Raw genomic sequence first — 21,839 nt, 5'->3', positions numbered from 1 at the left:
TAGTGGTGGTGGTAGTAAAGGCAGCAGTAGTAATGATTATGGTAGTAGTGGTGGTGGTAGTAGTAATAGTAGTAGTAATGGCAATGGTAATAGTAGTAGTAGCAGCAGCAGCAGTGTTAGTGGTGGTGGTAGTAACGGCAGCAGTTAGTAATGATAACGGTAGTAGTGGTGGTGGTAGTAGTAACAGTAGTAGTAGTGGTAGTGGTAACAGAAACAGTAGCAGCAGCAGCAGTGTTAGTGGTGGTGGTGGTAATGGCAGCAGTTAGTAATGATAACGGTAGTAATGGTGGTGGTAGTAGTAATAGTAGTAGTAGTGGCAGTGGTAACAGTAGTAGTAGCAGCAACAGCAGTGTTAGTGGTGGTGATGGTAACGGCAGCAGTAGTAATGATTATGGTAGTAGTGGAGGTGGTAGTAGTAATAGTATTAGTGGTAGTGGTAACAGAAGCAGTAGCAGCAGCAGCAGTGTTAGTGGTGGTGGTCGTAAAGGCAGCAGTAGTAATGATAACAGCAGTAGTGGTGGTGGTAGTAGTAATAGTAGTAGTAATGGCAATGGTAATAGTAGTAGTAGCAGCAGCAGCAGTGTTAGTGGTGGTGATGGTAACGGCAGCAGTTAGTAATGATAACGGTAGTAGTGGTGGTGGTAGTAGTAACAGTAGTAGTAGTGGTAGTGGTAACAGAAGCAGTAGCAGCAGCAGCAGTGTTAGTGGTGGTGGTGGTAATGGCAGCAGTTAGTAATGATAAGGGTAGTAGTGGTGGTGGTAGTAGTAATAGTAGTAGTAGTGGCAGTGGTAACAGTAGTAGTAGCAGCAACAGCAGTGTTAGTGGTGGTGATGGTAACGGCAGCAGTAGTAATGATTATGGTAGTAGTGGAGGTGGTAGTAGTAATAGTAGTAGTGGTAGTGGTAACAGAAGCAGTAGCAGCAGCAGCAGTGTTAGTGGTGGTGGTAGTAATGGCAGCAGTAGTAATGATAACAGCAGTGGTGGTAGTGGTAGTAGTAATAGTAGTAGTAATGGCAATGGTAATAGTAGTAGTAGCAGCAGCAGCAGTGTTAGTGGTGGTGGTCGTAAAGGCAGCAGTAGTAATGATAACAGCAGTAGTGGTGGTGGTAGTAGTAATAGTAGTAGTAATGGCAATGGTAATAGTAGTAGTAGCAACAGGAGCAGCGTTAGTGGTGGTGGTAGTAACGGCAGCAGTTAGTAATGATAACGGTAGTAGTGGTGGTGGTAGTAGTAACAGTAGTAGTAGTGGTAGTGGTAACAGTAGTAGCAGCAGCAGCAGTGTTAGTGGTGGTGGTGGTAACAGCAGCAGTAGTAATGGTAATGGTAGTAGTGGTGGTGGTATTAGTAGTAATAGTAGTAGTAGTGGTGGTGATGGTGTTATTAATGGCAGTAGTACTAACAAGATGTTTTCAGCTGCAGGTAACAGAAACAATGACCCAAACATGCTTAAATCAGAAAGAAATTCCCAACTCGTGGGACAAGCAGGCAGCGTCGTTCTCGCTCTGGTTCTTCTCCTGTTGGAGGTGCTGCCAGCAGCACCTGGGGCACCTGTGCCCTTGTCTGTTACACACACGAGAGGGGGAGAGAGAGCACGTGTCCCATGGCCACTCCACTAGTTGGCTGGGCTGCTGTAACAAAGCTCCACAGACCACGAGTCTGAACAACCAGCGTTTATTCTCTCACAGTCCGGAGGCTGGGAGTCCGGGATCCAGGTGTCGGTGTTCTCCTGAGGCCTCTCTCCTGGTGTGTAGACGGCTGTCTTCTCCCTGTGCCCTCACATGTCGTCCCTCTGTGCTTGTCTGTGTCCTCATCTCCTCTTCTCCTGAGGCCTCTCTCCAGCTGTGTAGACGGCTGTCTTTTCCCTGTGCCCTCACATGTCATCCCTCTGTGCACGTCTGTGTCCTCATCTCCTCTTCTTGTGGGGACACCAGTCCTATGGGATTAGGGTGCACTCTAATGACCTCATTTTACCTTAGTTATCTCTGTAAGGCCCCATCTTCAAATACAGTCCCATTCTGAGAGACTGGGAGTTCAGACGCCAACCTACGAATTTTGGGAGACACACTTTAGCCCATAACACCTCCTCATCATCAGCCACTGAGAAGGGAATGGGATCCCTAAATAACCAGCTTCCTCTGAGATGGGTGGGATTGGGGGGAGTAGATACTGTAACAAAACCAAGGTCTGAGAAGGGAATGGGATCCCTAAATAACCAGCTTCCTCTGAGATGGGTGGGATTGGGGGGAGTAGATACTGTAACAAAACCAAGGTCATCTTAGGAGGGACAAGGGGATAATGAGGAGTATGCGACCAAAAATATTTATTTCCCAAGTTTACATTATTCTTTCCTTGACGTATTAATTCTGGCACCTAAAAACCAGGTGTCTGCATCACGGAGTGCGGGCCTAGCCATCACTCACTGTGGGCAGAGACTGACGTCGAAGGTGCCACTTGCAGAATTTTTCATCCCATCTCCTCTCCCTGGGGTCCTGTGGGAGTTCTGCATGATACGCAGATCCCAGGATCCTGAATCTTCCCTGCTGGAGCTGGGTGCCTGCATTTCCTTAGCCGCTCTGTCTAGTTCTGAGGCTTCCAACATGCCCGCTCTAACCCAAGACCTACAGTGTTGGGGACTGTTTGCTGCTGCCTTACACGCAGCTTGTCTTAACTTTGCAGAAACTGCCAAGATTTCCAGACCCTGGAGGAATCACAGGTCAGCAAGCACATTTCAGCTAGCCAAGTGAGGGAGGGGTGAGAGGGGGGTCCAGAGGGCCCTGGATCAACCAAGGATATCCAAATAGATGGACAGGAGAAGACAGGAAATGAAATTGGAGAAAACAGAAAAAGTGATTTGTGGCCTTCCTTTTAAATTATACTGCAAACTCTTACACATCCATCCTTATAAAACCTGTGCGAGATTCTTGGAGAAAAGATATTTGACAAGTTAATTACAGATTTAAAGTAACTAGTGCTTCACAGAGGCATAGTCGAGTATTGCCAGATCAAGGAGTAGAAATCACGTTCTCTGCTGCTCTCCTCTGATGCAGCGTACTCGGTATAACTGGGAAAAATAAGAAAGACAAAGAAGAACCTTAAAGAACACGCTGGAAGATCAGAGAGGGATGAGAACACTCAGGGAAGTGCAGGAGAGAGCTTCAGGCTTTCTGATCTATGTCTTCTCTGCAGGTGTGTGCAGTGACCTCGACACAAAGGACACATACGCTGTCTGCAGATGGCAGTGCCCAGGTGAGGCCAGCTGGGCTGGGGCAGCCTGCAGCACACCGCGGACAGCTGAGTGGGAGGCCGTTCTCTGCCCGTGGGACCCGGCTCGGGCTTCGAGCCCAGCAGGGCGACTGGATCTTTCCCAGCCACTGCGGCTGACAAGAAACCCACATCTGTGCTGGTGAAGCAGGACCTCACCTGGTCTCTGTCAGCGTGTCCACTTTCTCATGTCCTGGGCTTTAACGCAGCTGCCAAGGGATCATTCCAGCCCAATGTGTGACATGGCACACGGCTGTGTGGGTCAGCTGGAGACACAAAGTTGACAGGTGAGTTGCTGGAACCCGTATTAAATGGCAGCATCCTTCGCAGATGGCCTTCAGTGTGTGGGCAGTTTCCCCTGAGCCTGTGCAGGCGGACAATGACCCCGCTGGCATCCGCATCGTGCTGTGTCACTTCTCTGAACTCCGCACTTGCGTCTTCTATTTTGTAAAGACGGATAAGAGGGAAGAGAAACAGCTGAAAATTCACGCCAAGTTCAGGCCTCTCTTACCCCCCGTGCTAATCTGGGCTGGAACACTTCACACCTTCGGAGAGGGCTTTGTTCCTAAAACTGTTGGGTTTCTTTGCTCTCCACCAAAAACAGTTCTCACCGGCTTAATTGTTGCTTTGTTATGTTCTATTCCTTGTTAAAATTTCGTGTGAGATGAATGTGAAAAATTTATAAATTACAAATTTTTTAAAAGGAAAGGAGACAATTATTTTGTCAATTTGACCTGGAGATCCTGCTATAACATTCTGCTGCAAATCCTCCCAGCATTCTCTTCATCTTTTCTGTCCTTCTCTCTTCGTTTCTGTTTCCCTCCCTCCATTTCTCTCTTTTTCTTTGCTTGTATTTCTCTCCTTCTCAATCTTTCTATACATGGATATTTACATTTTCCTATAAAGTGGAATATCACTCTACCTTAGGCTGTGTAACTTGCTTGGATTCACTTTTCAAAATGCTGTAAATCTCTCTCCTGTCTCTATGCATTACTTAAGACACCAACATTGTGGAATCTTTACATTTTAGCAAGTTTTTTTGTAACCACACACTATGTTGGAACATTCTAGAGGACAAATATTTATTTAGCTATTTGCCTTTTTTCTTTAAGTTAAATTCACAAGAGAATGAATTATTGACTAAGAGCATTCAATTTTAAAATGTTTAATATTTATTGCCAGCTGTCCTCTAGGAAAGTTGTAAGAATGGAGCAATGTATATGACTCATCAACATTGACAATAATCTTTACAAAATCTTGGCAACTTGATAGACAACAAAAACATTTTAATTGCTTTCCCTTTCTTGCTAGTAACGTGTAATTTTTCCTTAACTTTATTGACTGTGTATATTTCTTTTTGTTTGAATTGCCTATTCACGTCCTTCACTCTTTTTAAAAATTGGAGTGACTATCTTATTCATATTGTTTGATAAACTATTTTATTCATTAAGAATATTGATTTTATTATATATGTTTGAAATACTTATACTCAATTTATCTTTTAATTTTAATTTGATTTAGCAAGGGATATTTTCCTTTCCATATTACAAAAGTTCTCTTTATTTTGTTTTATTTGACCTTGTCTTTTATTTTTTGAACTTTGGTGCCATGCTTTATCTGTTTCACCCCTTCCTAAATTAATGTTTTTGTGGATATTTTCTTCTGTTAGTTTTACATTTTCATTTCAATTGATTTTAAAAGTATTGTATAGACACAAGGTAATATAGATATAGTACATGTAGAACATAAAGTAAACATACCATAAACACCAATGTACACCCCACTCAGCTGAAGAAGAAGAACATTGACATCAACTTTGGAATAGACCATATGATTCTCCTCCACATCCACCTCCTCTCTTCCCCCCCTCAGCAGATGTGCCTACTGGCCTAAATTTGTATTTATAACTTACTTGCTTTTTCTTTATATTTTTACCATATATATTTTTTAGCATAAATAATATATTATCTGGTGTATTATGTTTTTAGATTTTACGTACTTGGAGCCACACTGCATCACTGTGTTGGAATCATTCTTTAGCAACTTGCTTTTGACTAAACATCATATCCCTGAGATTCTTCCATGCTATCTTTCATTGATGTTTACTGCTTTGGAGTATTTTGTTATGTTAATATACAGCAATTTATATGCCCATTCTTTGGATGCACATTTTTGTTGTTTCCACGTGTTTGTTTTTGCAAACAATATTTCCACAATATTGTACATGTCCACTCACACACTTTTGTGCAATAGTTTCTCTGGGTTCCAGACCTTCAAGCGCAATTGCTGCATCAGAGTTTGTGCATGTCTGTAAGGTTACTAGATAAAGCTGCATTGTGTTCTAGAGCAGTTGCTCTCATTTATACTCCCACCCATGCTGTGCAAGTATTTCTACTGCTCCACATCCTTTTTAACTCTCAGTATTGTGACACATTGTAAGTTGTTGCCAATTTGATGGATCTGAAATGGTATCTCATTGTGGTTTTAATTTTCCTCTCCATGACTATAAGTTATACACAATTTCATATGTTTATTGGACAATCCTGTCTCATCTTCTTTAAATTCATATTGAAATTTTATGCACATTTTGTATTGGCTTGTCTTGCTTTTAGTAGGAATAATTTATAAATTATGGATTCCAATCTATGTCAGTAACATGTGTGGCAAATATTTGATCCTATTTTGTGCCTCGTTAATTTACCCCTTTTCCGGTGTCTTTTAGTGAACAGAAGTTACTAATTTCACTGTAATTGAGTATATCAATCTTTTCTCAATGGTTTTTACGTCTTGTTTAATAAACCATTCTGTCTCCTGAGGCCATAAATATGAATTCCAAATTATCTTCTAATAGTGTGTTTTGTCTTTCACTTTTATTGTCCTAACTCCTGTTCATGGTGCAAGGGATGGATTCAATTTCACTTTATTTTCCCCAAGGATGGCCAGTTGTTTCCACACTATTTATGGAAGTCTATGCTTTCTCCTGCTGACTGCAAAGTTAATTCTGTCTTGAATGACACTTCCATAATTCCATGAGTCTGTTTCTGGATATTTTATTCTTTTACGTGAGTAAATGTTTCTTTCCTTATAACAACACTATGCTGGAATACTTTTCTTCATAAAAGTTCTGCACATCTTTGTTGTATTTATTCCCAGGTACTATATTGCTTCTGTATTTTTTTTAAAACATTACTTTTAGTGACCCTTCATTAATGGCATATGGTGTATAACATTGCACTTGTTGTTCTCTTCTGATTTTCTGTTAAAAAGCATACCAATGGTTTATGAATTATGAGTTTATAGATTCTTTTGGGTTTTATATGTAGACAGGTATGTCATTCTTAATTACAATACCTTACAATTTTGTTTTCCAATCCTTATATACACACTTAAACACACACACACACACACACACACACACACACACACACACACATCTCTGCTGCTTAGGTCACCAGAGCAACAAGTGTGGTGCTTAAGTTTTTCAGGAACTGAAAGTCGACTTCTTATCCAATTCAGGCTGGGTAAGACCCCGACTCATCAACTGGGCCTGTGTGGATGGCAGATAGGTGACCCTTTGATTTCAAAGAACTGAAAACTCCACCCTCAGATTATGGTAACACCGCCATTTTATGAACATGTGTCCTATGAAAAGCCAAGAAGCTTGACTGTGCTTGCACGGATCAGCAATTACCTCACTCCTCCTCTCCTCCAATCGTCTATTCCCTTACTTCAGGCCACCCCACCCCTTTATCCCTTAAGTATCTCTAATCCCCATTTTTTGGGGAGGTGGATTTGAGATTGGTTCGCCCATCTCCTTGCTCAGCTGCCTTGTGATTAAACCCTTTCTCTTTGCAAACTCGTCATCTCAGTGATTGGCATAATCGTGTGGCAGGCAAAACGAACCTGGTTTGGTAACAATGTCATGATTGAAGCTATAATTTGTCTGTGCTTATATTATTTTGTTACAGTTAATGTCACAGTAAACAACATGAAAAAGACTTATGAAGAAACAGAATTCCAGTCAGCTAGGCTAAGAGAGACAAATGAATAGAATGAGAGAGAGGCAGTCATCCAAAATTTGGCAAAGGAATGATTATATCAAGACATAACATTTGTCAAAAAGTTTAATAAACTTTAAAACATTTTGCAAATAAAGTCTGTAAGGGAACCATCAAGTTAGAGAGCATGTGCATAGAAAAGAATGCTAATTTCATGGATATACAATTAATTCCAACAAATTATTTTTAAATTAGTTAAAGCTTCAACCATGTCAGTAACAATGTCTTGAACAATTTACTTCAAGTATTATTTCCTCCAATGTGTATATTATATATTTTGTGGATATTATTATTTGCAGAGCTCCATCTGATTATCCAGTCTTTTAAACATCCTACAATATTAGCATGCCTTGCCCCCCAAAAATTGGGTGAAGATCTTGCTATGAAATGGGTGGTGGGTTGGAATGAAAAGCCCAATCTTCCATATTTGACTGGAATTGGATCACACTATATCATATCCCATGAAAGCAACTAAAGTCTTGCTCAAGTTTTGTGATATTGTAACTTATAGTAAGATATATATATATATATATATATATATATATATATATATATGTAGTCTTCATCCCTGTCCCTGGAACAGAGTTCTTAAACCCTTGGAATTTTCTGCCAAGAGAGTGATTAAAGTGTCTTTTGTTATGTTAATGAGGTGACTTTTGGAAAGCCCCAAAGGATGGGAGCTGCTTGCTGGTGGAGCCAACCATGTCATTAGAGGTTGGAACTTTCAGTCCTACCCATGACCTCCAGAGAGCAGGGAGAGGGGCTGGAGATTGAGTTCAATCACCAATAGCCAAGGATTTAATTAATCATGGCTATGTAATAAAGCCTCCATAAAAATTCAAAAGGATGGGTTCAGAGAGCTTCTGGGCTGGTGAACCCGTGGAGATTAGGGGAGAATTGTGCCCAGATAGAGCATAGAAGCTCCACATCATGTCCCCATACCTTGCCCTATGCATCTCTTCCATCTGCCTGTTCCTGAGTATATCCTTTTATAATAAACCAGTAATCTAATAAGTCAAATGTTTCTCTGACATCTATGAGCTTCTCTAGAAAATTAATCAAACGGAAGGAGGGGCTTGTGGGAACCTCCTATCTATAGCCAGTTGTTCAGAAGTACAGGTGACAACCTGGGCTTGAGATTGGTGTCTGAAGGGAAAGGTTGTCTTGTGGGACTGAGCCCTTAACCTGTGGGATCTGACACTATGTCAAGGTAAACAGTGTCATACTGAGTTGAATTGTAGGACTCCAGCTGGTGTTGGAGAATTGCTTGATGGTGTGGGGAAAACCCCCATACATTGGAATTGATTGGAGATTTGTTAAGATTAAATCATTAATTAGTTTGAAATGGACTCAAAATATAACAAGAAAAGGAATGAAGAACAGAGTAATAATTTCTACTAGTCACTGAATGTTCACAATATGGTAGGTACTTTCACAGATGACATCTCCTCAAATCCTCACAATAATTGTGATGTAGATATTGCCATCCCATCTTTCTCTTTTATTTTAAAATCAATTTTATTGAGGTAGAATTTACATACAGGAAAATGCACTCATTTTATGTATAGAATTTGATGTATTTTGACAAATATATGCATATTATGTAAACACCATTAGAATGAAAATAGACAAAATTTTCATCACCTCAAAAATTTCCCCTGTGCCTCCTCAGTCAATCCCCACTCCACAATCTTGCCCTCAGGAAACCATTGATGCAATGTCTATCACCATAGATTAGAAATGACCTTCCTGGAGTTTCATGTAAATAGAATCATATGGTGTCTACTCTTTTGTGTCTCACTTCTTTTGATCATCATTATGATTTGGAAATGCATCTATGTTGTTCCTGTATCAATAGGCCTTTAAGAAAATTTTTTTAAGTAGTATTCCAATGTATGGATATACCACAACTTGTTTATCCATTCAACTGTTGGTGGGCATTGCACTGCTTCCAGTTTTAGCTCTTATAAATAAAGCTTCTATAGACATTTGTATACAAATCTTTGTATGGACACTTTTTATTTCTATTGAATAAAGGCCTAGGAAAATAATTGCTGAATCAGATTTTAGGGGTACTTTTAACTTTATGAGAACCTTCCAAGCTGATTTCCAGAGGTTGTAGTAACTTACATTCCTACCAGAAATAAATGAGAATTCCAGTTGCTTATTATAATCTCACCAACACTTAGTATTATTGTCTTTTTTCTTGGTGAGGAAAATTAGCTGTGAGCTAACATCCGTTGCCAATCCTCTTTGCAGAGGAACATTGGTCCTGGGCTAACATCTGTGCCCATCTTCCTCTACTTTATATTGGATGCTGCCACAGCATGGCTTGACAAATGGTGTGTCGGTCTGTGCCCGGGATCCAAACCTATGAACCCCAGGCTACCAAAGTGGAGCCAGTGAACTTAACCGCTACGCCACCGTGCCATGCCCTCTCTTGTCAGTCTTTTTAATACTATCCATTATAGATGGTGATAGTTGATACAAAGTGGCATCTCATTGTGCTTTTATATTTGATTTTTCTGATAAATAATGATGTTGAGTACTGTTTCATGTGCATATTTCCTATTTATATATCTTCTCACGTGAAGTTTTGTTTAAATATTTTCCCTTTTTATGTTGGTTTGTCTTCTTATTCTTGAGTTGTATGACGTCTTTATCTATATTGGATAAAGTCTTTTATATTGATGTAGTAAAAGACAGAAGCAAGATAGTTCAAAGAATCAAGCAGCTTAAAATTGTTTTAAAGGAGGGAAAGATAATTAATATTATTTCAGAATAGACAATATAAACAATGAAGCAATATATTTCCAAATCACTTTGTGGTTATCCGAGACAGTGGTGTAATGGGAAAAAACACTGGGGCAGGAAAGTAAGAATGTAGAATCTAAATTCAAGAGAAAGCAATGAGGTATGGTGGGGGTTTTGGGGAAGATGAGAAAGATTTAGAAATAGAGTAACTTAGAATGGAATCCTTGCCACCAGTTTTTGCTTGGGCAAATAACTTTTCTGCATCTCAATGTCTTCCTTTGTAAGATAGGGAGAGTGTCTTTTGGGGGTTAGTATAAGAAATAATGTATGCAAAATACCCAGCATTTAGTGGTCTTTGATAAGTGGTAGCCAAGACTACTCTGACTGTGCCATTAAACTATCTGTGGAAATTGAACAATTTATGATAAAGGTCCTTGCCACTCTAAAATTTCACCATTCTACGGCTGGGATTTATTGAGATGCATAAAGAGTAGGTCAATAAATGATGTTTAGTCACGTGAGCTAAAATTTTCCTGAGGCAACTGACTCAATGCAAGAGAATGACTTGAGGACGCTCATACTCAAAATCCAGTTCTATTCACCATATTCTTAAATTTCTAAGAGACTTAAGTAACATAATTATACATTCATCTAAATTTTATGCATACAAAAAGGAGAATGAATCAAATTATGTTTTTCATTAAAAAAAAATAAAAAGAGAGACCTAAAATATGTTTCGCCCAGAAATGTCCATCTTGTTGCTATTAAGCCTATTTTCCCTGGTGCTTCTTCTGCAAGGCCTTTGCTCTTTCTGACTTCTTATTGTGAAGTTACTGATGGTTTTGAGGCATGCCTTGTGCTTTGCACATTAATGACTGTTAAACCAGCAGAGGGAAATGTAAACTACAGTTTTCCTTACAGGGAAATAATAAACCCTAAAACAAAACCAAACAAAACCCAAAATAATCTGAAAGAAACTCATTTTAGGTGATCAGTTTTACTGAACAAAAAGATGAAGCCACTGTTTAGGTAAGACCAAAAATTCCTAATTCAATGTTAGCATTTGAACTCACACACATCTTCATTATTTAAAGTCAACTCCATACTGAAAGGTGATATGGAAAGTAATGCTGAAGTCTTTGAAACAGAAGATCCCACACCTCTACCAAAACCCCAAAATGCTCTTAGTCATGATTCTTAAGTAAAAGAGTCATTTTGAGCTTTTGTAGTGTTACCTTTAAGTTTATTCTCTTCTTCTCCCAGCCTTCAGGGACCTCAGATTAACTTTATTATTTTTAAGAGGATGATATTGCTTAGAAATTTGCACAGGTCTTACCTAATCAAATTACTAAATGCTGCAATACTGATTGGAAGTAAGGCTATCCAGTATGAAACTATTGTTTTGGTGGGGAACATATTTTATTGAGGTAATATCAGTTTATAACATTTTATAAATTTCAGGTGTACTTCATTATATTTCAATTTCTGTGTAGTTAACATCATGTTCACCACCCAAAGACTAATCATCATCCATCATTGTACACATTGTTTACACCAAAACTATTTTTTTAAGGGGTAAGATTTTTTTGTCATCAAATCACTAACAATGTAGTTGGGAGAGATAGTACAGAAACATGGGGGAAGTTATATGGCAGTAAAACTTTTCAATGTAAGTCCAAGACGATGCATAATTAAGCGTCAAATGGATCACTTACACCAAAGTTCTGTAAAATAACTGAGACTGAAAAGGCAGCTCAGAGAAAGGAGAATATTAAGTAAACCAAAGAAACTGCTCCGGGATTCAGATTATAACCCAGGACTACCCTACACAGTCCCTTATGGTATTCTGGTATTGTATGAAAAACATAACTAAGTTGGCTATTTCAATCCAAGATGGAAAAATTCCAAAAATATGCAAAGCACTAATGTGTCAGCCTTATTTGATTCAAAGGTTTTCATGTCAATAGATACACAGATATTTTCTACAACTTTTCAAATCTATATAGAGCTAGTTGAACGGATGTCTCAGAAGAAGGCTGTGAGTTTTTGGTTTGCTCCAAACTTAATCATTCACATAGTTTAGATCACCTACTTTTTTCATCTGTTTTTTATTTTGTAGGAAACAACAAACATTTCACTGAGAAAAATGAGTAGGACGATGGTCCAGCTGTAAAGCATTTAGTGCACTAAGACTTTCACTGTTCAAGCCACAGAATTTGAAGTTTTTTCCTGCTAAGCCTAATCAATAGTGTGGTTTTAATTGCTCTGATTTTCATTAAGTCCTGTAAGTTCTGGGTGTGTAAGCTTTTAGCATGGTGGCTGAGCAATTCCATAGAATGTTGAGGTTGCTCATGATGCTCCCATCCTAATTCACTTCATAATAATTCAAAAATGTCATTTAAAAAGAGGAATAATCAGAATCAGCTATATAAAATTGTGTGCTGTAATCATTTCATTCAACATTCTGTTGTATGAGAAATAAAATATATGTGTATATTAGAATCCTTTCACACTATTTCATCATGCATTCATTAATAATATATTGCACCCAAATAAATAAAGAAATAATTTTTCTTTGAAGATTACAGCATAATGTAAAAGTAAAATTTATATAATACTAAATTCTAAGCAGTTTTCCTATAATATATTGAGTATTGTTTTAAATGATACTCAACGTTTTAAACAGTACTAAATTTTTTTAATCCTAATGGATTAGTAATCTAGATTACTAATCTCTAGATTGGTAATCACAAAATATCATTGAGACAGACTGGCTTCTGGAATTCCGGAGTGAAGACTCAGTCAACTTGATTTCCCTCTAAAATAATTAAAATACTGGCAAAACAAGTAAAATAAGCCATTTTGGAATTCTGGCAATTAATTAAATCAATGGAATGAGCTGAAAATGGTGTATGCAAGAGAACTTTATGAGCTTTGGTAGAACAGTAAGGTTGGTGACACTGTAACTTGGGGCTATTCCCATCTTCCCTTCCTCCCCAGCTCATTGGTGTGGTAGCCAAAAGACAGCAGCTTTGCAGACAATGGAGAGATTTGACTAATTTTGAAATTCCATTAAAAACACTATCCCCAGAACACAGTCAGTATTTTGTACGAACTTTCAACTCCCTGGGAAATTTGTTTTCAGTGTGGTGGCTATTGGATTTGACTCAGAGATCAACTGGGGGTGCTGGTGGCAGAGAACCTAAGCCCAGGACATTACCAAAACAATAGCAAACTGCTGGCAATATCTCAGTGGCCCAAGGATATGAGCTTAGTTCAGGCAAACTGAGAGTTTGGGAGAAAGTTGAAGGAAATTCTGGAGAACTAGATGAACACAGGGAAATTTAAAATGCTCCCATAAATTCCTGGCTATCTAAAAGGCTGTGCATGTCTGCAAGACTGTGTGCATGCCCAGGAAAGACCTGGAAAGGAGACAGGAGAAATCACCACCTCTCGCTGACCTTGAGGCCCTGTGAAAGTAGGAACTGAAAACTAAGGCTGTCTCATGAACTACCTGACATCAGAAAGCCAGCTTTTTCACATAGATGCCCCGAGACATACAGGATGGCATATAAGGAAACTTCTGACAACCACTGGTTCACTACTAAATTATATTGACCCAGGTGTGACCCCTAGGAAGCAATGTTTAAAAATTAAATCAGGAACTTTAAAACTATGCTGACAAAGAATTCAGTTGCTGTAGGGAATAGAGAATCTACAGAAGTAGTTGAAGAAATTCAGTAAACAAAAAAGCAGTAACAAGAAAAACAACAAACAAAAATAAACACCAACAAAAACAGCAACAGCAACAAATCTTAGTGGGAGAGCAGGTAGAAAACTCTGATACCAGAATTATTACAGTATATGATCTGGTAAACTTTTGGTAAAAAGTTATGAGATATGCAAAAAACAGGAAAGTATGCCACATACAGGAAAAAAAGCAGCCAACAGAAAGTGTTCCTGAGAGGGCCCAGATTTTAGATTAAGTGGGAAAAGACCTTAATCAGTTATACATATGTCCAAGGAACTGAGAGAAACTATGTCTAAAGAATTAAAGAAAAGCATTACAATGATATCTCTCCAAAAAGAGAATATTAATAAATATATAGAAACCATAAGGAAGAACCAAATAGAAGCTATGGAGTGAGTTGAAAAGTATAATAGCTGAAATTAAAAATCATTAAAAAGTTTTAACAATACATTAGAGTTGGTTGAAGAAATAAACAGAGAACTTGAAGACAAGTTAATAAAAAATTATCCAGTCTCAGGAGCAAAAATAAAATAGAATGAAGAAAAATTAATGGAAACTCAGAGACCTATAAAACAACATCAAGTATACCAACATATGCATCATGGAACTAGCATAAGAAGAGAAAATGAAGAGGCATAAAAAACATGTGAAGGGACAATGGCTGAAATTTTCCCAAATTAGATCAAAAATATTAACATACACATTGAAGGAGCTCAACAAATCCTGAGTAGAATCAACTCAAAAAGATTCACAACTTCATCATAGTAACATTTACAAAAGTGGAAGACAGAAAATATTTTTTCAGCTTTATTGAGGTATTTTTAACAAATATAAATTTTACATATTTAAAGTGTACAATGTGATAATTTAATATAATAAAATTCTGTAGATTGTGAAATCATTACCAGAATCAAGTTAATTAACATATTCATCACCTCATGTAGTTACCTTTTGTGTGCATGTGTGAGTGGTGAGAATACTTAAGATCTACTCTGTTATCAATTTCAAATATAAAATACAGTATTAACTATAGTCACCATGCTGTACATTAGATTCCCAGAATTTATTGGTCTTGACAAAGAGAAAATCTTGAAGCAGCAAGAGAAAAATGACACATTATGTTCAAGGGATGCTCAACAAGACTGACAGCAGACTTCAGCTGCAATTGAAATCAATTCCTTCAATTGCAATCCTCAGGGCAACCACTAAGAAACAACTCAAAAAATAGTAAAAGAAACAAGGGATTAAAATAGTACACTGCAAATCTATGTTTAAAACAAAGGAAGACAAGAACAAAGGAATAGAGCAATAAAAAAAGTATAAGACTTACAGAAAATAAATAGCAAAGTGACAAATATAAATCCACCTAGTCCTTAAATTCATTAAATGTAAGTAAATTAAACACCCTATCTAAAGGCAGAGATTGGCAAAATGAATTTTTTAAATGTTCCAACTATATGCTGTCTACAAGAGACACACTTCATAATCAAGACACAAATAGATTGAAATTAAAATGATGGGAAAATATACCATATAAAAGAAAACCAAGAGAGAATTGGAGTGGCTATGTTAACATCAGAAAAATTAGACTTTAACATAAGACTTGTTACTAGACACAAAGAGGACATTTTATTATAAGAAGAAAGTCAATTCACCGAGACTATATAATAATTATAAACATATATGCACCTAACAATATAGCAATAAAAGACATGAAGCAGAAACGGACTAAACTGAAAGGAAAAATAGACAATTCAACATTAATAATGGAGCCTTCAATATCTCATTTTCAATAACGGGTAGAAAAATTAGGCAGGAGATCAAGAAAGAAGGAAGACTTGAAAAACATTATAAACCAACTAGACCTAAGAGACATCTACAGAACACTCCAACCAACAATAGCAGAATACACATTATTCTCAAGTGAATATGGAACATACTTTAGATAAACTATATTCTAGGCTTTACAACAATATATCTAAAGGGATTAAATGACACAAAGTCTGTTCTCTGACCAAAATAAATTTATATAGGAAATCACCCTATTTAGGATGATTTCCTAAATCATCCTAGGATGAATTCCTAAATCATATTAGGAAGATTAGGATAGGAAATCCCAACACAACAAATATGAGAAATTCACAAATATGTGTAATCAATGGGTCAAAGAAGAAGTCACAAGAGGTGTTAGAAAATACTTGGAGATGAATAAAAATGAAAACACAACATACCAAAACTTATGGGATGCAGATACTGTGCTTACAGGAAAATTTAGCACTGTAGATGTCTATGTTGAAAAAGACTAATCTCAAATCAATAAATTACATTTCCACCTTGAGATTCTAGGAAAAAAGAGCAAATTAAACTTAAAGCAAGGAGAAAGAAAGACCTAATAAAGAATAGAAATAAAATGAAGAAAATAATAAACAGAAAGACAACACAGAAAATAAACCAAATCAAAAGTTTATTCTTTCCAAATATAAACAAAATTAACTAATCTTTAGTAGGCTGACCAAGAAAAATTAGAGAAGTACAAAATTACTAAAATAGGAAATAAAGAAAGGAATAACACTACTAATCTTACATTTAAAAAAAAAAAAGATGCTAAGGGAATACTATGAAAAATTTATACCAAAATTTAAATAGCTTAGATGAGATTGATAAATTCTAAAAGAAAGCAAAAAATACTGAAACTGACTCAAAGAGATAGATAATAAGCTAGATAAATACCAACTGAAGAGACTGAATTCATAATAAAAAAACTTCCCACAAAGGAAATCACAGACACAATGACTTCATTGGCAAATTCTACCACAAGTTTAAAACAGAATTAACATCAATCATTCACAAAATACACAAAAAAAATATGAGAGGAGGAAATTCTTAACAAGAAATGAGATTGAATTAGTAATTTTAAATCTTCCAATCAAGAAAAGTCTAGGTCAAATTACACTATAAGAGGATTCTACTGAACATTTAAAAAAATAACTGATAACTAACACATTTCTGAAGGAGAAGAATAAAGAGAGGGAACTGACAAGACCCAACTTTAAGATTTACCATAAAGCTACAGTAACAAAGACAGTGTGGTATTAGTAAAAGAATAGACAAATATAGATCAATGGAATCTATATTTCTCAAAGAATCGAGAGCCCCAAAATAGACCCACATAAGTATAGTCAACTGATCTCTGACAAAGGAGCAAAGGCAATGCAATGGAGTAAATAGACTTTCCAGTAAATGGTGCTTGAACAACTGGATATCCACATGCAAAAAAAAAAAAAAAAAAAACGAATCTAGACACAAATTATATCTTTCACAAAAAATAACTCAAAGTGGATCACAGATCTAAATGTCAAATGCAAAACCATAAAAATCCTAGAAGATAACATAAGAGACAACCTAGATGACTTTGGGAATGTGATGACTTTTTAGATACGTGGCCAAAGGCATGATCCATTAAATAAATAATTGATAAGCTAGACTTCTAAAATTAAAAACTTCTGCTCTGTGAAAGACAATGTCAAGAGAATGAGAAGAAAAGCCACAAGCTGGGAGAAAATATTTGAAAAAGACACATCTGATGAAGAAATGATATTCAAAGTATGCAAAGAACTCTTGAAACTCAACAATAAGAAGACAACCAAATAAAAAAATGAGCCAAAGATCTTAATAGACATCTCACCAAAGAAGATATACAGATGGCAAATAAACATATGAACAGATATTCCACATCCTATGTATCAGGGAAATGCAAATTAAAACAACAATGAGATACCACTACATATCAATCAGAATGGCCAAAATCTGGAACACTGACAGCACCAAATGCTGCTGAGGATGTGGAGCAACAGGAACTCATTTGTTGGTGGTGGGAATTCAAAATGGCATAGCCACTTTGGAAGACATTTTGGCAGTTTCTAACAAAACTAACCATACTCTTACCATATGATCTAGCCATTGCATTTCTTGGTATTTACCCAAAAGAGTTGAAAACTTATGTCCACACAAAAAAACCTGCACATGTAGGTTTACAGCAGCTTTATTCATAATTGCCAAAACTTGGAAACAACCAAGATGTCCTTCAGTAGGTGAATGGATAAATAAACTTTGGCCCCTCCAGACGGTGGAATATCATTCAGCACTAAAAAGAAATGAGCCATCTAGCCATGAAAAGACATGGATGGATCTTAAATGCATATTACTAAGTGAAAGAAGCCAATCTGAAAAGGCTATATACTGTAAGTTCCAAATATATAACATTCTGGAAAAGGGAAAACTACAGAGATAGTAAAAAGATCAGTGGTTGCCAGGGCTTGAGAGGTGGAGAATTGAATAAACAGAGCACAGAGGATTTTTAGGGCAGTGAAAGTACTGTGTATTATACTATAACGACAGAAACATGTCATTATACATTTGTCCAAACCCATAAAATGTACAGCACCAAGAGGGAACCCCAATGTAAACTATGGGCTTTGGATGATTATGATGTGTCAATGCAGGTTCACTGATTATAACAAATGTACCGTCTCATGAGGAATATTGATAAGGGGGAAGGGCTCTACAGATGTGGGGCAAGGGGTATTTGGGAAATCTCCGTACCTTCCTCTTAATTTTGCTGTGAATCTAAAACTGCTCTAAAAAAATAAAAACTAAAAAAAAAAAAAAAGATATCAATTTCTCACAAACTCTTTCAAGAAGTAGGAGAGGAGGGAACACTTTCCAATTCATGCTGTGAGGCCAGCATCATCCTAATATAAAAACAAGAGAAAGAACTTGATGAGTAAAGAAAATTACAGGCCAATAACATTTATAAATATAGTTGTCAACATCCACAATGAAATACTAGCAGATTTATTCCAGCAAAATATAAAATGGATTATAAAGCACGACCTAGTTGGATTTATCTCGGAACTATAAGATTTTTCCAACATATTAAAATTACTCAGTGTAGCACACCATGTTAATAGAATAAAGGAAACACTTCTAATGATCACCTCAATGAACATAGCAAAAGCATTGGATAAAACTCAGTGTGCTTTCATGATAAAAACCCTCAACAAATTAGGAACAGAAGAGAAATTTCTCAACCTGATAAAGGTTCTCTAGGAAAAACTTGCAGCTAACATCTTACTGAGAAAACTAGAAATAAAAGGGAACTTCCTTAACACAAAAAAGAGCAATTATTAAAAACCAGTGAAAGACAGAAGGCTTTTGCCCTAAAGTCAGGAACAAGACGAGAATGTCTGCTCTCACCACTTCTATTCAACTTTGTACCCAAGTTTGCAGCCAGGACAGTTAGGCAGGTAAAGGAAATAAAAGGCACCCAGGTTAGAAGGAAGAAGAACAATTCTGTATATTCACAGATGACATGATCTTATATATAGAAAATCCTAAGGAATCCACAAAAAAACTGCTAGAGCTAATCAATGAGTTTCACAAGCTCACAGAATACAAGATCAGTTTACAAGAATCAGTTCTATTTCCATACACTAGCACTGAACAACCTGAAAATGAAATTAAGAAAACAATTCCATTTGAAGTAGCATTACAAAGAATATATTTAACAAAAGAAGTGTAAGACTTGTAAAGTGAAGATGTCATTGAAAAAAATTAAAGAAGATTTACATAAATAGAAAGACATCTTATGCTCACGTATTGGAAGACAACATTATTAAGATGGGAATATTCCTCAAATTGATCTACAGATTTGATTTAAACATGATCAAAATTTCAAATGCCTTTTTTCACCCCCAGAACTTTGTAATCTGTTGCTAAAGTCCACATGGAAATGCAAGGGATCCAAAATAGCCAAAAATAATTTTGAAAAATAAAAAAGTTGGAGTATTAATATTTCCCAATTTTGTAACCTACTGAAAATCTACAGTAGTCGAGATAGTGTAGTAGTAGCATAAATACAGACATATAGATAAATGGAATATAACTGAGAGTCCAGTAACAAATTCTCACATTTCTGATGAATTGGTTTCTAACAAGGGTGCCAAGAAAATTCAATGGGCAAAGAATCATCTTTGTAACAAATTGTGCTCGGACAACTGAATCACCACATGCAAAAGAATAAATTGAGACTCCTACCTCACACCACCCTAAAATAACTCAAAATGGATCATAGATCTAAGTGTAAAACTAAGGCTATAAAACCGACAGGAGAAAACATGTGAGTAAATCTTCATGACTTTGAGTTACACAATAGGTTCTTAGATTTAGCATCAGAAGCACAAGCGAGAAAAGAAACGATATATAAATTGGATTTCCTCAAAATTAAAAAAGTTTGTGCTTCAAGGGACTCCATCAAGAAGGTTAAAAGACAATCCTATTCCACAGAATGGGACAAGATATTCGCAAATCATACTGACAAGATACATGCAGCTGAGACATGTAACGAACTCTCAAAACTCCAAAAAAGAAAAAACAAAAGGAGAAGAATCCAATTTTAGAAATGGGTAAATAATTTGAATAGACAGTTCTCCAAAGAAAAGATACAAATGGCCAACAAGCACACAAAAAGATGTCCTGCATCATTAGTCGTCAGCGAAATACAAATCAAAACCACAATGAGATAGCCCTCCACACCCACTAGGACAGCTGAAATAAAAAAGGCAGACAATAACACGCGTCTGCGAGGATGTGGAGAGTGTGGAACCCTCACTCGCTGCTGATGAGAATGTAAAGCATCACAGCCACTTGGGAAAACAGTGGAGCAGTTCCTCAAAATGCTAAACACAAAGTTACCATATGATTCAGCAATTCCACTCCTAAGTGCATACCCGAGAGAACTGAACACGTACGTTCACACCAAAACTTGGACACGAATGTTCCTAACAGAATTATTCATAATACCCAAAAAGCGAAAACAACTCAAATGTCCATCAACTGATGAATGGATGAATAAAATGTGATATGCCCATACAATGGAATATGATTCATCAATAATGAGAAGGTGCTGACATGTGCTACCACATGGGTAAACCTTGAAAAAGTATGTTAAGTGAAAGAAGCCAGTCACAAAAGATCACAGATGGTATGAATTTATATATGTGGAATTTCCAGAATAGAAAAGTCACAGAGACATAGATTATGGGCTACCCGGGAGTGGGGTGAGGTGAGGATACAGCAATGGGGAGTGAATGCTAATGTGTGTAGGGGTTTCTTGTTGGGGTGTTGAAAATGTTCCATAATTAGATTGTGGTGATGACTGAACACATCTGTGAATGAGGTAAAAAACACTGAACTGAACACTTGAAATGGGTGGATTTTGTGGTATGTGAAATATATCTTAGTGAAGTTCTAGAAAAATGTGAGAAAAATATTTAGTTGATTTTTTGTTAAGTTATTCCAAACAACATGTTTTCCCTAACACACTGAGATGTTGGAAAGAATAATGTCAAATAATCCTATCAGCCAAACAACATATGTAAACATCAAACAAAACTGAATAAGATATTTTATTTCCCTGTAAATAATAGAGTATGTAAGTGGTGACAGAAGGTCACTTAAAAGTTAGTTTAGATATGACCCATTAAAATTAAAGTTAGGGATTTGCTTAGAGTTATTAACTGATTAGTTAAGAAATCTTTGTAATATCTTCCAAATATCCTGTGATAAAAAGGAGTGTTATAAGAAATACGTTTTTGCTAAATCTACCCTAAAGATAGATATGAATAAATCCATCAATAGGACTTGGTGGATCAATTAATTCTAAAAATTAGGTTTGGGGCTGAAATGCCTCTATCTTCCCCCACAGATTGGATCCTTACCGATGCACACAATTCATCTCTGTCTAGCTTCGAGCCCACCTCGCCTTCTCTATTTCTTTCTCTTTTCCTATTATCACCATAAACACAATCAACCATGTCAGAAACCCCTGTCTCCTCCTCTCCCTCGTTCTGCCGTGCAGTCTGTCCAGGAGTCTCGTCTACTCTGCTTCTGCTGCAACCGCTTCATTTCAACCTCTCATTTGATAATTCCGTAACTCCTTTCTCTGCCTCTGGTC

General features: G+C 36.8%; 1 protein-coding gene across 1 annotated transcript in view; it reads right to left on the bottom strand.

Annotated features, from left to right (window-relative positions):
• The window catches only part of LOC131401959 (ral guanine nucleotide dissociation stimulator-like), a 182,640-nt gene that overhangs the window by 118,362 nt on the left and 42,439 nt on the right, over window positions 1-21,839 (bottom strand). The gene's annotated exons all lie outside the window — the stretch shown is intronic.

This window comes from Diceros bicornis, assembly GCF_020826845.1.
Source record: "Diceros bicornis minor isolate mBicDic1 chromosome 27 unlocalized genomic scaffold, mDicBic1.mat.cur SUPER_27_unloc_1, whole genome shotgun sequence".
Taxonomy (NCBI): Eukaryota; Metazoa; Chordata; class Mammalia; order Perissodactyla; family Rhinocerotidae; genus Diceros; species Diceros bicornis.
The sequence above is the reverse complement of the archived record's forward strand: the minus strand, read 5'-3'. Positions and strand labels throughout refer to the sequence as shown.